This window comes from Dendrobates tinctorius, unplaced genomic scaffold, assembly GCF_039654945.1.
Source record: "Dendrobates tinctorius isolate UK_male_01 unplaced genomic scaffold, ASM3965494v1 ptg000310l, whole genome shotgun sequence".
NCBI classification, from domain to species: domain Eukaryota; kingdom Metazoa; phylum Chordata; class Amphibia; order Anura; family Dendrobatidae; genus Dendrobates; species Dendrobates tinctorius.
The window spans coordinates 3,368,720-3,386,159 of NW_027361977.1; the positions used below are offsets into that span (position 1 = coordinate 3,368,720).

Sequence of the window (17,440 nt, forward strand, 5' to 3'; positions counted from 1 at the left end):
AAAATACCCTCCAGACTAACAGAAGACTTGTAAACAGGTTTTGCGGGTGTAACACATAAAACAGATTTATAGGAACAGTCAATGCATTTAGGCCCCCACTTGACAATTTCCCTTTTTTCCCAATCAATAACTGGGTTGTGCCGTTGAAGCCATGGCATGCCCAATACCAACCCTGCGGGCAGGTTGTCCATGACAAAACATTTCATCTCCTCAACATGGGAGGAACCAACATGCAAAACAAAACTGTTAGTAACATAATGAATCCCCGAACGGGTGAGGGGGGGGGAAGAGTCAATGGCCACGATTTTCAGAGGGGTCTCCAACCTGACTGTCCCTATCTTGACCCTGGAGACGGTACTGGAACTGACCAGATTAAGTGATGAACCGCAGTCCACCAAAGCTCTAGAAACAAAATAATTGTCTACTACCAGTTTGACTTTAAGCAGAAATTTAGGGCACGAGGAAAAAAGTATCTGAAGGTCTGGGCAGCCTCCTTGATCACTACCCAAACCTAGTAGTTTCCCGTCGACTTGGAGGACGCTAGACACGATGGACAATCTCTCCTCCAATGTCTTGATTCCCCACAGTAGAAGCAGAGTTGCTTTTCTCTGCAGCGTTTCCTCTCTTTCTCTCTGACCGAGGTGGCGCCAATTTCCATGGGCACTGGACTAGCCTCCACCTCTTTGCTGCCAGAAAACAAGGATGTTTCAGAGTGCACAACCCCTCTGGCTCACAGCCGGCGATCCATCCACACGGCTTGGTTCATGGCATCCTCCAGAGTGTCAGGACGTGGATGCAGGGCCAAGGCATCCTGAAGGCGTTCTGACAGGCCTCTACGGAATAGTCGCCGGAGAGCGGCATCATCCCAGAAGACTTCTGCTGACCACTGTCGGAACTCTGAGCAGAACCACTCCGCTGAGTGCCGACCCTGACGTGTACTCATCACCATGTCCTCAGCCAAGTTAACCCTATCGGGTTCGTCATAAATGCGGCCCAAGGCCTCAAAAAACGCATCCACCGTCATACGTTCTGGGGCTGTAGGGGCTAGAGAAAACGCCCAGGCTTGTGGGGCACCCCTAAGTAGGGAAATAATTACCCCTGTTATGATTGAGTCACCGTAGGAGGCAAAAATAGAAATGCTAGCTAAGTCCAGAAAACCAGAGAAGTTGGCAGCTATCGGATTGCAGACCCCTGAACCTATCAACACAACTAGCAGTAGCCGTAGGGAGCTCCTACGATGCCCTAGGCCCCTCGATCACAGCCGGAGGACTACATAGCCTAAAGACAGAAAGGGAAATCTAAACTGCCCCAGAGCAGACCCCAAAGCAAAAGGCAGCCCCCCACATATAATAACGGTGAAGCAAGAAGAAAGAACAAAACACAGACAGAAAGATAGACTGAGCAAAGATGGGGCACAAGCTAGCTTAGATAGGAAAGGACAGGAAGGCTGCTGTCTGCAATCCGTGAAAAAACCCTATGAAAATAAGAGCCAACAAACTGACAGTAAAAAAGGCCCTGAAGACGCTAGGCTTCAAAAAAGACTATGTCAGTACTCAGGAATAATCTGAAGACAGAGCAACAGGCAAAAGGAGATTCAGCTCACCCCAGCAGGGAATGGCAGAATCCAGAAAAGCAAGGAAAACAAAACACAATGCAAAAAGGCAAAGCAGAAATCTTAGCTTTAGATGAGCAGGAATCAGACTGGTTTCCTGGAAGTCCACAGAGAAATCACCCGCAGGCCAGAAGGGCGTCGGCAGCCTTATATCCAGTCACTAACTCCACTCAGCCAGTCATCATCATCAGCCCCAGGTGTTTGACAATCAGGCTCACTACCTTTCTTCACCAGAAGAGGGAGTTCCTCGGGCCTCAGTAGTGAAGGGGAAAATTAACTCACAACAGTACCTCCCCCTTGAGGAGGGGTCACCGAACCCTCAACCACGCCACCAGGGCGATCAGGGTGAGCCCGATGAAAGGCACGCACCAATCTTTTGGCATGAATATCAGACGCAGAGACCCAGGAATTATCCTCCTGACCATAACCCTTCCACTTAACCAAATACTGGAGTCTCTGTCTAGCCAGACGGGAATCCAGTATCTTCTCTACCTCATATTCCATGTTACCTTCAACCAATACAGGGTCTGGAGGTGCAACCCCCGGAACAACAGGTTCAACAAACCTCTTCAACAAAGATTTATGGAACATATTATGGATTTTAAATGTGACAGGAAGAGCCAAACGAAAAGAGACCGGATTAATAATCTTTAAAATCTTGTAAGGTCCAATAAATCTAGGCTTAAACTTAGGAGAAGCCACCTTCATAGCAATATTTTTTGATGATAACCACACCATATCACCAACCTTAAACTGGGGACCAATGGTCCTATGTCGGTTGGAAAACCGCTGGGCCTTTTCCTGGGAGAGAGATAACTTATCCACCACTTGGTCCCAGATCTGGTGCATTCTCTCCACCACAGTGTCAACACCTGGGCAGGCAGAGGGCTCCACCTGCCCTGAAGAAAATCGAGGATGAAACCCAAAGTTACAAAAAAAGGTGACATCAAAGTGGCAGAACTAGCTCTATTATTTAAAGCAAATTCGGCCAAGGGCAAAAATGAAACCCAATCATCCTGATCAGCAGAAATAAAACATCTCAAATATGACTCCAAGGTCTGGTTTGTTCTCTCTGTCTGCCCATTGGTCTGAGGGTGAAAAGCAGAGGAGAAGGACAACTGAATTCCCAGCTTGGAACAGAAAGTTCTCCAAAATCTAGACACAAACTGGACTCCTCTGTCAGATACAATGTTCTCAGGAATCCCGTGCAAGCGAACCACCTGTTGTAAAAACAGGGGCACCAATTCAGAGGAAGACGGCAACTTAGGGAGTGGTACAAGATGAACCATCTTAGAGAACCTATCACAAATCACCCAAATAACAGTCATCCTTTGAGAGACAGGCATATCAGAGATGAAATCCATTGAAATATGGGTCCATGGCCTCTTGGGGACAGGCAAAGGCATCAACAACCCACTAGAGCGAGAACACGATTTAGACCGGGAGCACGTCCCACAGGACTGCACAAAATTCCTGACATCACGAGACAAGGAGGGCCACCAAAAAGACCGACTCACCAGATCTCTAGTACCAAAAATACCTGGATGACCAGCCAAAGCAGAGCAATGAAATTCAGACATCACTCTCTTCTTCCACTGGTCAGGAACATACAACTTTCCACTGGGACAACGCTCAGGTTTGTCCTCCTGGAACTCCTCCAGAGCACGTCTCAAATCGGGCGAGATGGCAGAAAGAACTACCCCTTCGCCGAAGATGGTAGCAGGCTTGGTCACCACAGGAGAATCAGCAAAGAAGCTCCTAGAGAGGGCGTCAGCCTTGACATTCTTAGTTCCAGGAAGAAAAGAAACCACAAAATCAAAACGTGTAAAAAACAAGGCTCACCTAGCCTGTCTAGGGTTCAAGCGCTTAGCCAACTCTAGGTAAATCAAATTCTTGTGGTCAGTGAGGACCACGACTTGATGCTTAGCTCCCTCCAACTAATGTCTCCACTCCTCAAATGCCCATTTCATGGCTAACAGTTCCTGATTCCCCACATCATAGTTACGTTCAGATGGAGAGAACTTTCGGGAAAAGAAAGCACAGGGATTCATTTTAGATGTTACAGGATCCTTTTGGGACAAAACAGCTCATGCACCGATCTCAGAAGCATCCACCTCTACCTGGAACGGAAGTGAGACATCAGGTTGCCGCAAAACCGGGGCGGAGGTGAATCTTCGCTTCAGCTCCTGAAAGGAAGAAACAGCCTCCGGAGACCAATTTAACACATCAGCACCCTTCTTAGTCAAATCAGTCAATGGCTTGGCAATACTAGAAAATTTTGCTAAAAATTTCCGATAAAAATTAGCAAAACCCAAAAACTTCTGGAGGGCCTTCAAAGAAGTGGGCTGAACCCAATCGTACATGGCCTGTACCTTAGCCAGGTCCATTTCAGTAGTTGACGGGGACAAAATAAATCCCAAAAAAGAAATCCTCTGTACTCCAAAAAGGCATTTAGATCCTTTGACATACAGGGAATTCTCCCTCAAGATCCCGAACACAGTCCGAATATGTTCCACATGAGAGTCCAAATCCTTGGAGAAGATCAAAATATCATCCAGATAGATAATCAAAAATTTATCGACAAAATCTCGGAAAATATCGTTCATGAAGCACTGGAAGACAGAAGGGGCATTAGTGAGCCCAAAAGGCATCACCAGGTACTCAAAATGTCCCTCCGGAGTATTAAACGCCATCTTCCATTCATCCCCATGCTTAATGCGAATAAGATTATATGCCCCCCTGAGGTCAAGCTTGGTAAACCAGCAAGCACCTTTAACTCTGGAGAATAGATCAGAAATCAGGGGTAACGGATACTGATATTTAACAGTAATTTTGTTGAGAGCACGATAATCAATACAAGGTCTTAATGATCCATCCTTTTTGGCTACAAAAAAAAAACCGGCACCTAAGGGTGACGAGGATGGTCTAATATGACCCTTCTCCAACGCCTCCTTAATATAGGATCGCATAGCCTCGTGCTCGGGTACAGATAAATTGAAGAGCCGACCCTTGGGAAATTTACACCCCGGGCTCAGTTCAATTGCACAGTCATAACTCCTATGAGGAGGCAGAGACGCAGACTCATTCTCACTAAATACATCATAAAAGTCCGCCAAATAATCAGGAACATCATGCGACTGAGGAGAGGTGGAAAACACCGGAGCCTCACTAAAGGCACACCGACAACCCCAACACACCACAGACACAGATTTCCAATCCAAAACTGGATTATGAATTTGTAACCAGGGAAACCCCAGAACAATAGTATCATGCAGATTATGTAACACCAAAAACCTGCAATTTTCTTGATGGTCTGGGGCGACCCGCATTACCACCTGGGTCCAAAACTGAGGTTTATTTTTAGCCAAAGGAGTAGCATCAATCCCCCTCAAAGGGATAGGCGTCTGCTGAGGTGTCATCGGAAATCCACAACGTTTAGCAAAATCCAAGTCCATTAGGTTTAGAGCTGCTCCCGAATCCACAAAAGCCTTGGCGGAAAATGTGGACAGGGAGCAGATAAGAGTAATAGCCAGAAGAAACTTAGGTTGAACACCACCAACAGAAAACGTGTGTGCAAAGCGTTTCTCGCGTTTAGGACAGACAGAAATAATATGCGAGGCATCTCCACAGAAAAAACACAACTTATTACGCCTTCTGAACTCCTGACGCTGCTCTCTGGAAAAAACTCTATCACATTGCATAGGTTCAGACATCTGTTCAACAGGTGGCAACACCTCTCGTGCAGCACTGCGTTCGCGCAAACGCCGATCAACCTGAATGGCTAAAGACATAGAATCGTCAAGACCAGAGGGAACAGGAAATCCCACCATAGTATCTTTTATGGCTTCTGACAACCCCTTCCAAAAGAGAGCAGCCAAGGCATTATCATTCCAGGTAGTAAGTCCTGTCCACTTTCGGAATTTTTGACAGTACAATTCTGCAGAATCACGACCCTGGTTCAATGCCAGCAGGGTCTTTTCAGCCTGATCAATGGCATTAGGTTCGTCATACAACAACCCCAAGGCCTGAAAAAATGTGTTCACATTAGTCAGAATAGGATCATCTGGTTTCAAAGAAAACGCCCAATCCTGGGGATCGCCACGCAGCAAAGAGATGACAATTTTAACCTGCTGCGCGGAGCTCCCTGACGAGTTAGGCTTCAAGGCAAAAAATAATTTACAATTATTTTTGAAATTCAAAAATTTAGACCGATCCCCAAAAAATACATCAGGTGTAGGAATCTTTGGTTCAGCAGCATGTGAATGAGCAAGGTAGGCGGAAATTCCCCGCACTTCCGCAGCGAGCTGCTCCACATGATCGGACAATTGCTCTATCTCCATTGAGAGTAAAAAAATTCCCCCTACGGCCTCAGAGATATAGAGGAAAAAATATACACACTTTTTTTTTTTTTATACAATTCTTTCCTGCAATTGAGTACCCTAGGATCTGCGGTATGGCGAGTGATTCTGTTATGATTGAGTCACCGTAGGAGGCAAAAATAGAAATGCTAGCTAAGTCCAGAAAACCAGAGAAGTTGGCAGCTATCGGATTGCAGACCCCTGAACCTATCAACACAACTAGCAGTAGCCGTGGGGAGCTCCTACAATGCCCTAGGCCCCTCGATCACAGCCGGAGGACTACATAGCCTAAAGACAGAAAGGGAAATCTAAACTGCCCCAGAGCAGACCCCAAAGCAAAAGGCAGCCCCCCACATATAATGACGGTGAAGCAAGAAGAAAGAACAAAACACAGACAGAAAGATAGACTGAGCAAAGATGGGGCCCAAGCTAGCTTAGATAGGAAAGGACAGGAAGGCTGCTGTCTGCAATCCGTGAAAAAACCCTATGAAAATAAGAGCCAACAAACTGACAGTAAAAAAGGCCCTGAAGACGCTAGGCTTCAAAAAAGACTATGTCAGTACTCAGGAATAATCTGAAGACAGAGCAACAGGCAAAAGGAGATTCAGCTCACCCCAGCAGGGAATGGCAGAATCCAGAAAAGCAAGGAAAACAAAACACAATGCAAAAAGGGAAAACAGAAATCTTAGCTTTAGATGAGCAGGAATCAGACTGGTTTCCTAGAAGTCCACAGAGAAATCACCCGCAGGCCAGAAGGGCGTCGGCAGCCTTATATCCAGTCACTAACTCCACTCAGCCAGTCATCATCATCAGCCCCAGGTGTTTGACAATCAGGCTCACTACCTTTCTTCACCAGAAGAGGGAGTTCCTCGGGCCTCAGTAGTGAAGGGGAAAATGAACTCACAACACACCCCCACCCTTTGAAATTCTCCCCCAGAAGAACGGGGTCTCAGGGAAAAGAACAGTTTGCTGAAAGCCCTGTTCTCCCTTTTGTCTCCAGAAAAAGAGTCCGGCAGTTTAACCGGAGACTCCGGAGAAGCAAGAGACACGTCCCTGTTCTCGGGACCAAGAGCCCCTTGTACAGTATTTACCAGCTGCTGCTGGGTGTGGGCCATAGATCGCTGTTCGACGTTTAATTTCTGGAACATCTGCGACAACTGTTTCACCTGGTCTGACAGTGCTTGCATGGGGTCCATGACGCCAGCTGTACCTCTCACACACCTTTCCTTCAGGAGGAAAAGAGAACTGTAGTGGTCGTTTATAATGTCACACTCAGAGTGACAACAGTTAGAGACAGCGTGATTGACAGGTATACCCAGGGGCCCCAGAGCCTAATACAAGTATAAAGCGGCTTCTTACCCACAACGTTGCCAGGCAGGAGCGCAGTGTTGGTGAGGGAAATCCTGCTCCAGGACCTGCGGGAGGGGCGAAGCGATAGTGAAGCACTCGATGCCCACAGGACCTGTTACCACGTGACCTCGCGTCAGAGGGATAGGCGGAGCTTACCGCCGGGCTACAGCAGCACCGGTCGCAGTGTTGGCAAAGAAGCCGCGTAAAGAAAATAGCAATAGTCGGACGAGCCAAGGGTAATACATGGGGCAGGCAGTACAGTACAAAAACGGATATCCAGAGAAGGGTCAAACGTAGCAAGGGGTCATACACAGAACGACAGCAATGGTACCAAAGGGGTGATCACAGAGAGGTCAATACGATGCCAGGGGTCATACACAGAGCGGGCATAAATGTACAGAATCAGAATCCAAGAGACGTTAACCGTGGCCAAACCGGATCAAACACCAAACAAGCATACAGGGACAGGCGTGAAGCACAAACAGAACAGGGTCAGGCACACTTAACTAGGAGAATAAACGACAGGGGACGGCTCTCCCCTGATGCTATAAGAACCCTCCCCAGATCCAAAGGAAGGCTCTCCATATTAACTCCTACACCACCTACCCTGAACTCTCAATAAACCATGACAGGAGGATCGGCACAGGAGGAGGAGTGGTTACAGGGGTTTTTCGGTGGTCCAGGCTGATGCGGTGGCCTCCGGTAAATGTCATCTGGTGCGGCGGTGGTGCTCTGGGGTTCCCAGTAGTTCCGCCGGTATTTTGTGACAAGTTAGGCGGTGGTGCAGTGGGGCTCCACCGGCATTTTGCGACAGGTGTGGTGGTGGTGACGCTGTGTGGTGCGGCGGGGCTCCGCTGGCATTTTGAGACAGGTGCGGCGGTGATGCTCTGTGGTGTGGTGGGGCTTTGCCAACGCTTTGTGAAAGCCCAGAAGCTCCCTGCAGATCCAATGCTGCGATGTAGTGGCCTCCGGAAAAATGGCTGCAGGGGGCGGTGTATGCTCAGATTGAAATCTCGGCAACGAGATCTCAATCTGAGCATGTGCCGTCCCCAGAGGCCATTGCATCGCAGCAATGGATCTGCGGGGGCCTCTGGGCTTTCAGAAAATGCCATCGGAGCCCCCCGCACCAAAGAACATAACCGCCGCACCACAGAACACAACCGCTGTACCACAGAGCACAACAGCCGCACCAGCCTAGGAAGGGAGGCTGCATCGTCCTGCAGCGTCGGACCGAGACCACCATCACAATATTTTGTAAGTATATTCCGACTATAAGACGCTATAAAAAATTTTGAGGAAAAAAGGGCATCTTAGGCTAGTTTCACACTAGCGTTCGTGGGCGCAGCGCATGGCCGCCGCTAAGCTCCACCCCCTCCGGTCAGTTCCTACTCTGATCGCATGAGGCTGCATGCAATCAGCGTATCCTATATTTAGCGTTGGATACGCTGATTGTGCGCTGACCGTGCGCTGGTCTGATTTTGCTGGAGCTGTGCCTTTTTGGCGCTGCGCCCAGCGCACAAAAACGCGCTGTGTTGCATTTTTGTGCTCTGGGCGCAGCGCCGAAAGGGCGCAGCGCCAGCAAAATCAGACCAGCGCACGGTGTGCGCACGATCAGCATATCCAACGCTAAATATAGGATACGCTGATCGCATGCAGCCTCATGCAATCAGAGGAGGAACTGACCGGAGGGGGCACGGCCGGGGGCAGGGCTTAGCGGCGGCCCTGTGCTGCGCCCACGAATGCTAGTATGAAACTAGCCTTATGGTCTGAAAAATACGGTACTGACTTTAGTTATCTACACTGAATTTTTTAGTTATTTTGTCCTATTTATTGTTTGTTTCACAATATAGAATAATCCAAATGTTCCCAATTTGACAGTGGCATGAAAATCATTGAAATTCTGTGGCTAGACCTCAAAATAGCAGTCCATGCAAATCGACCCAGGAATCTCACAGAACTGGAAGAATTTCCCAAGGAAGAATGGATGAAAATCTCTCACACCAATTTAAAGACTCTTGTCTGGCTACCAAAAGTGTTTACAAGCTGTGATACTCTCAAATGGGGGTGCTACTAGGTATGATCCATGCAAGGCGCCCAAACTTTTGCATTGGCCCATTTCCTTTTTGCAATGATCAAAATTACAATATTTTGCTTGTGTTGCCTAAAATTCAAAGGAAATGTGTCATCTTTAACTTTAGGCTTTTTAGAGATCATTTTATCTTCAAATTGCTTAATTGTTCACAATAACAGTAATTTTGACCAGGGGTGCCCAAACTTAAACATGCCATTGTAGACATGATTTTTACATAAACTGATGCAAACCCTCACAAAAAAAACAGTGAAATTCCAGATTGTGTGGCACCAAAATACGAAAAATGCCAATGGGGGCAAATACTTTAGCAAGCCACTGTAATTGTTTCTCATAACAATGTTCTTTCCATTATTCCAGACCCCAACAGTCTTGATGGCACCCATGGTCTAAAACAGCATGGTTCCCACCCCGACTTCTGAAGAATCTGCCTGTACCACAAATACTTTGCTACAGTCCGATGCAACCAGAACTGGATGTTTATATAGAACCGGCTTCAGCTCCTGAAATGCCATCTTTGTGTCAGCAGTCAATTTCACCATTGTCGACTTGGTACCCTTAAGAAGATCCGTTAATGATGAGGGATAAATCGCTGGTAATATCCCACAATTCCAAGAAACGCCCTCACATGCCTCTTGGAAAGCGGTTGCAGCCACATTTGAATCGCCTCAACTTTGTTTATCTGTGGCATGATTTCGCCTCTCTTGATTACATAGCCTAAGTACTTTTGAATAAAGAGAAAAATCATCGGCCACTGTGCCATCCGTTTATCTGAAATCACATTAAAAAATAGAGGCAGGAGAGTCTTGTGTGGAGACATCGGACTATGGGTCCCTAGGTGGAAAGGAAGTGACAAGGCATTATACTGATGTCAATACAGAACTCGAGAAAATGAAGAGTGAATTACGGTCTCGACTCACAGATAACCAATGGACTATGTTTAACAGTAAGCTGGATAAAAGATTGATACCTATTCAGACTGAGACAAAACAAAGGAAACGTGATAAATTTATCAGAGACAAGGGAGATTTCAATTCTGGCCATATTTTTTCATAGAATAAAAACAAACCCGTACAGAGAAAATTCAAATCATTTTCAAGGAGGGGTAATTATAGGAGGGTGCAAAAAGACTATTGGATGACCGACTCTGATTCAAATGCTAATGAGGAGATGGATTCTTCCAGAACTCATCCCCCTTCACCCCGAATGACCACTGCCACTGGTACAGCAGCCCCTTTAGCAGATAGACCTGAAAATCCGATTGGAGGAAAAAACATGAACAAGAACCGCAAGCGGAAACAAATCTCATGGAGATAAATCCAGAGACACTCTCTTCTTGTGGAAGGATTGTTAATCTTACGGACCATGTTTTGGACTTGGCATGCATATCTATTTTTTCTAAGTGTTTGGGTTTTTGTTTGCCAGTAGAATTTGATTTGGTAGATTTTAAGATAGACATGTTTAAAGCAATCAGAAAAAATCATTTGTGTAAGTCATTTGCTTTGCCTCAACAGATTAGTACACTGGTTGTGGAGGGAGAAAATCTATGTTTAGTGGGACCTTTGGGGTTCATGTTTGCAGGCTTTGGTGGTACCCCTTGGCGGCATTCAGGGAGGATGTGGCCATTATTTATAGTATGGCTGCGCCTTCCAGGGCCGAAGCTGGGCGGGCCCGCCCCCGCCCGCTGGTCACATGTAAAACCTTTTGAGGGAGGAGTTAAATCTTCTTATATGCCCCCAAATTCACAGGGAAATGCCATTGACCTGTTCTAGGAACAGGCTATTAGGGATGTGGAAGCGTTGGTATATCCAAGATTGCCATCTAATACAACCACCGTGGAACGTAAGGCTCTATCTATGATAAGAAGTTGGGATGATACCGTTGTTAGAGGCAGACAAGGGAGGTAATACGGTCCTTGAAAGCAAAGAATATTATCTTGGAGAGGCATATAGGCAGTTATCTGATAGCCACACAAATTTGACACTAAAGCAGGATCCAACTAACAATTTCAAGAAAGAATTATGTACCTAAAATCCATAAGCCCCTATCCCACCCCCCTGGATGCCCCATTGTATCTGGGCTAGGGTCACTCACTGAACATCTATCCCATCTCATGGATTGGTTGCTGCGCCCTTTATTGAATGAGGTCCCTTCCTAACCAGGGGAAGAGTCCTGAGGAGAGAATTTGCATATTCCCAGTGCCTTCTGGGATAAGTGAAGAGTCTCCGCGAGCACAAAGATCACTGGATTTTGGCCATTGCAGCTGAAAGGAGGAAATCGGTAAACCACGCACCGATAAATTTTGGCACATTTTTCATCGCTTTAAAACCTCTTTAACCATAAAAATACAGAAGAGGCCAGGAGCCGTTTGGTGAGCTGCATTTCTTGCTACATGTTCACAGACTTACCAGTAGAAAAGCCAAACTTCACATGCCACAAATGCAAGCTTGTGTCCCTGTTGGAGAAAAAGTTGCTAAATCTCGAAGAAAGGTTAGCTACATTGAAGATCATTAAGGAAAGTGAAGAGTTCTTAGAGCAGAATTATCTCTTCATGTTACAGAAAGAGAAGAAATTCAAAGTGCACCTGAAGAAACAGAGGAATGGAAACATGTGACCCAGAGAAGCAGGAGGATCAGGAGGTAGTCAGCACCCTTACTGCTCAGGAACCAGTACCAGGCTCTTACGCAGGAGAACGATGAAGAAATACATCAGGATAAGACTTTGCCCACAAACAACAACCTTGTACACCTTTAGAGTCCTCCTGGATGGAGAAATAAAAATGTTGTGAAGAAGAAACAGAGAGTGATGGTCATGGGGAATTCCCCGTTGAGAGGAACAGAGGCCGCTATCTGCAGACCGGATATAACCTCAAGAGAAATGTGCTGTCTTCCAGGTGCAAAAATTGAAGATGTGTCTGACAAGATATCAGAACTCTTTAGACCTACATTCCTGCCAATACATGTGGGGACAAATGACACAGTTAGAAACGACCTGGAAACTATCTGCAGTGACTTTGAAAACTTAGGAAAGAAAGTGAAAGAACTGGGAGCGCAGGTGGTCTTCTCTTCCATCCTCCCAGTGGATGGCCATGGAACAAGGAGGTGGAATAAGATTCTGCAGGTGAACAACTGGCTACGTCGATGATGCCGTCAGCAAGGATTTGGTTTTCTGGACCACGGAGTGAATTACCTATAAGATGGACTACTTGCTAGAGATGGGGTGCACCTTACAAAACATGTATTTGGAAGTTGCCTTGCTACACTCATCAGGAGAGCTTTAAACTAGAACAATGTTGGAAAGGAAGGAAAAGGCCAGAAAAAGCCATACACCTGACAAATGCTATTGAGAATTCTGCTATTAGAAGTAGGAGGAAAGAACAAAGACAAGAAAAATCTAAATAAAAATATTGGAGAAAGAGAAAACAATCATAAACTAAAATGTTTCTATACTAATGCACAAAGCAAGGACAACAAACAAGGAGAAATGGAACTACTAACGCAGGAAAAGAAATATGATGTCATTGGAATCACTGAAACTTGGTGGGACAATACACATGATTGAAATACAAGGATAGAAGGAAACAACTTATTTGCAAGAAACAGACTTAATAAACGAGGAGGAGGCGTCGCATTGTATGTTAGAAACGCGTTTATCTCCACAGAGTTTGAAGCTTCAGAAACTGGGAGTTCTGTGGAAACTGGCTAAGAATACAAGGACAGAACAATGGAAAGGACACCAATGTAGGCATTTACTACAGGCCGCCTGTGCAAGCTGAAGATATGGATGAACTCTTTATGCATCAAATGGCCAAGTTCCCCAAAAATATGACATAGTTGTCATGGGAGATTTCAACTATCCAGACATTTGTTGGGAATCTCTCTCAGGAAAAACTAACAGGTCAAGGAAATTCTTATCCTCTCTTGATAACTTTATCTTCCAAAAGGTAGGGGAGAAAACAAGGATAACTGCTACCTGGGATCTAATCCTTATAAACAGGGAGGAAATGGTTGAGGAGGCAAAAGTGGCTGGGACCCTAGGAGGTAGCGACCATGCTATTTTAGAATTTTGGATAACTAGAGGAGGAAGACCTGTGAACACTCAGACGTCAAGGTTAGATTTCAGAAAGACAGATTTTAAGGGATTCAGAAAGAGAATTGGAGGGATCCAATGGCTGGATATCCTTAAGGACAAAAATGTCCAGGAAGGTTGGGAAATCTTGAAAAATGAAATTCTCAAAGCACAATTATTAACAATTCCGAAAAGAGGGAATAGGAAGCATTTAAGGAAACCAGGATGGATGAACACAGAACTTAAGCACATGCTAAAAAGGAAGAAAGAAATGTTTATGTTTATAAAATGGAAAGAGGGAGGTCCAGATGAATTACACCCAAGAGTACTGAAGGAGATAGCAGAAGACATTTTTGAACCACTCTCTATAATCTTTGAAAATTATTGGAGAACAGGAGAAATCCCAGAAGACTGGAGAAGAGCAAATGTTCCTATCTTCAAAAAGGGGAAGAAGGTTGACCCAGGCAACTATAGGCCGGTGAGTCTGACTACTATACTAGGAAAGATCTTTGAACAAATTATTAAACAACATGTATGTAAGTACCTGGATAAGACTGAAGTGATTAAACAGAGTCAGCATGGGTTTGTAACTAATAAGTCATGTCAGACTAACTTAATTTCCTTCGACAGAATCACTGACTGGGTGGATCAGGGAAATGCTGTAGATATAGTATATCTTGACTTCAGGAAAGCATTTGATAAAGTATCTCACAACATCCTTATTGAAAAAATGACTAAGTATGGAATGGACAAGGCAACTGTTAGGTGGATTCATAACTGGCTTAGTGATCGGACACAGAGTGATCATAAATGGCTGCACATGCAGTTGGAAGAATGTCTCAAGTGGGGTACCACAAGGCTCTGTTCTGAGCCCTGTATTGTTCAACATCCCTATCAATGATTTAGATGAAGGATGTATTAATAGAAGCATACAGTCTAGATCACGTGAAGTCATTATTGCCCTCTACTCCTCTTTGGTCAGACCTCATCTGGAATACTGTGTCCAGTTTTGGGCGCCACATTTTAAAAAAGACATCAACAAACTGAAGCAAGTTCAGAGAAGAGCGACCAGAATGGTGGCCGGTCTGCAAATCATGTTTTATGAGGAAAGGTTGCAGAATTTTGGAATGTTTAGCTTGCAAAAGAGAAGACAGAGAGGAGACTTAATAGCTGTCTACAAATATCTCAAGGGCTGTCACATTGTAGAAGGATCATCCTTATTCTCATTTCCACAAGGAAAGATTAGAAGCAATGGGATGAAACTGAATGGGAGGAGACACAGATTAGATAATAGAAAAAACTTTTTGACAGTTAGAGTGATCAATGAGTGGAACAGGCTGCCACGAGAGGTAGTGTGTTCTCCTTCAATAGAAGTCTTCAAACAGAGGCTGGCCAGACATCTGTCTGGAATGATTTAGTGAATCCTGCTTTGAGCAGGTGGTTGTACCAGATGGCATAGGAGGTCCCTTCCAACTCTATGATTCTATGTCTAAGATACGAATGAATTTCTGGTTGCCTTACGAGAATTTTCATGGCAGGATGCTTTTTCAATTGTCTCAATAGATGTGGAAAGCCTTTATACCAGAATTCCACAGACAGAATGGGTGAAGGCCATTAGAGTGGTATCATCAAGCAGGGATAAAAGTGGGGACTTTATTGATTATGTTTGTGAGGGGATTCAAATCATCTTGAAACATAATGCCTTTAAATTCTTAGACACGTGGTATCTGCAGCTGTCAGGCACCGCTAATTTATTTCTTGCTATTTTAGAGGAAAAATATGTGTATTACCTGGAGAATCCCTTCTTGAAACACATCAGGCTTTACATCAGATTTGTGGATGACATTGGCATGGTGTGGGATGGGTCTCAGTAATTATTTTACAATTTTCTGGAGTACCTGAAAGCATCAAACACCATGAACACGAGGTTCACATCTAAATTTGGCGGATCACAATTGGAATTTATGGATGTACAGGTCACAGTGGACCAGGGCACCTTCCATGATAACAGAAGTGTTCCAAAAGCCCTCATCCACAAATTCTATTTTCCATTACAACAATACTCACCCTCTCCACATGAAAAAATACCTGCCATACAGCCAGTTCTTGAAGCTCTAGAGGGTCAACAGTAAAGCCCCGTCACACAAAGCGAGATCGCTAGCGAGCTCGCTGTTGAGTCACAAGTTTTGTGACGCAACAGCGATCTCACCAGCGATATCGCTGTGTGTGACACGTATCAACGACCGGTCCCCCCGCCGGGTATCGCTGATCGTGCTCGAATGCCCTGGACATATTTTTGATCGCTGGTCTCCCGCTGGCCAGCACGCATCCCTGCGTGTGGCAGGTGGGAGACCAGCGATCAGTGAGCTGGACGCTGGTTTCCAATGTAAACCGCGGATAACTAAGGGCGCGCGTCACTTAGTTACCCGCTGTGTACCTTAGATACCAGCGTGCTGGTGCAGGGAGCTGGTATCTAAGGTAAACAGCGGGTTTCTAAGCACCGCACAGTGCTTAGAAACCCGCTGTTTACCTTGGTTACCAGCTCCCTGCACCAGCACGCTGGTATCTAAGGTACACACCGGGTAACTAAGCGACGTGCGCGCTTGTTACCTGCGTCGTCGCTGTCCTGATCGCTGCCTGTTTGGCAGCTCACGAGAGAACATGTAGCAACACACCAGCGATCCTGACAAGGTCATATCGTTGTCGGGATCGCTGGTGCATCGCTATGTGTGACGGGGCCCTAACCCGGATTGTTAAAGGGAACAATCGTTAGATCTATATAGGTTTTTGGATAGGGCTACCCAGGAACTCTACTGAATACAGCAGCCCTTGAAAGAGCCAATTCCCCTCTTTCCCCTCCCTCCCAGTCTAATCAGGCAAGTACAACTAAAAAGAAGGCTACAAGTGTTGGGAACAAGGGCAAGAGATTTATTTTTATTTTTAAGTACGGACCCTTGGACTGAAAAATCAGAGCGGCAATTAATAAAAACTGGCATATGTTGGAAAAAGAAGGGATTATGGAGATTCTATCACGGGGACCTTTGGTCTCTAATAGGCGTAGATCCAACCTTAAAGATTTGCTAGCATACAATCGCATTAAAATAGAATCCAAAAATTGGTTGGAAAATAGTATACCAGAGGGCAATTTTAAAAATCAGCATTGTTCCTTTTGCTCTTAGCATCTAACTTCCAAGCAACTCCACATAGAAGGAGTAATGCACAGGGTCCGATATTTTATGTCTTGTCGCACAGGTTACACAGTCTGTGTCATATTTTGTCCTTGTAGATTCTTCTACATTGGCTAAACTCTATCCGACCTCTTTTTGTTAGTTTCCAGGAAGATTTCAATTCCATACAATCAGGAAAGGGCGCCCTTAGATTGATAAGCCATGTAAGAGAGTGTCATGCTGCTAACCCTGAGACCAAATGCTTTGCAGGGGTTGAACGGGTTAACTTACCTGTGCAGGGAGGGAATCTCCATAGGATGCTGCTCCGGAGAGAAGCTAAGTGGATGCTGCGCACACAAGCACAGGGTGCAACAGGATTTAATGATAAGACTGATATGTCTGTTTTTCTGTGAGTATTATCATGTTTGTTAACGTTTTACTTGTGCATATTAAAATTATATGATTTCGTCCTCTCTGTTGCTGGTCTAAAACATAGTGGGTGGATTGAAGTCTCCACTTAAGGAAGACGTAAGAAGTGGGGAGGCTCTCCACCATTACCTGTATATGAACCTCATCACTTCCTTTCCACCTAGGGACCCCTAACGGTGCAAACCGGCGCAAAACGTACGTCATTCGATGTGTCTCCCTACGAGACACTCTTACCTCTGTTTTTTAATGTGATTCCAAATAAAAGACGTTTTAATGGGATGGTTGAGTGCCACCCTCATTTCTACTTTTTTAATATAGCCTAAGTACTTGGCCTCTTCCTTTCCTATGGCACATTTTTGGATTTATG

General features: G+C 45.4%; 1 protein-coding gene across 8 annotated transcripts in view; it reads right to left on the minus strand.

The window, feature by feature from the left end:
- SERAC1 (serine active site containing 1) overlaps nt 1-17,440 on the minus strand; it is a 1,540,408-nt gene that overhangs the window by 1,308,724 nt on the left and 214,244 nt on the right. The window contains exon 1 of one of the 8 annotated variants that reach the window (XM_073561009.1): nt 11,818-15,871. The exons of the other annotated variants lie outside the window; for them this stretch is intronic. The gene's annotated coding sequence lies outside the window, so the exon portion shown is untranslated. Of the gene's footprint in view, nt 1-11,817; nt 15,872-17,440 lie in introns of those variants that run through there. 8 annotated transcript variants of the gene reach the window in all.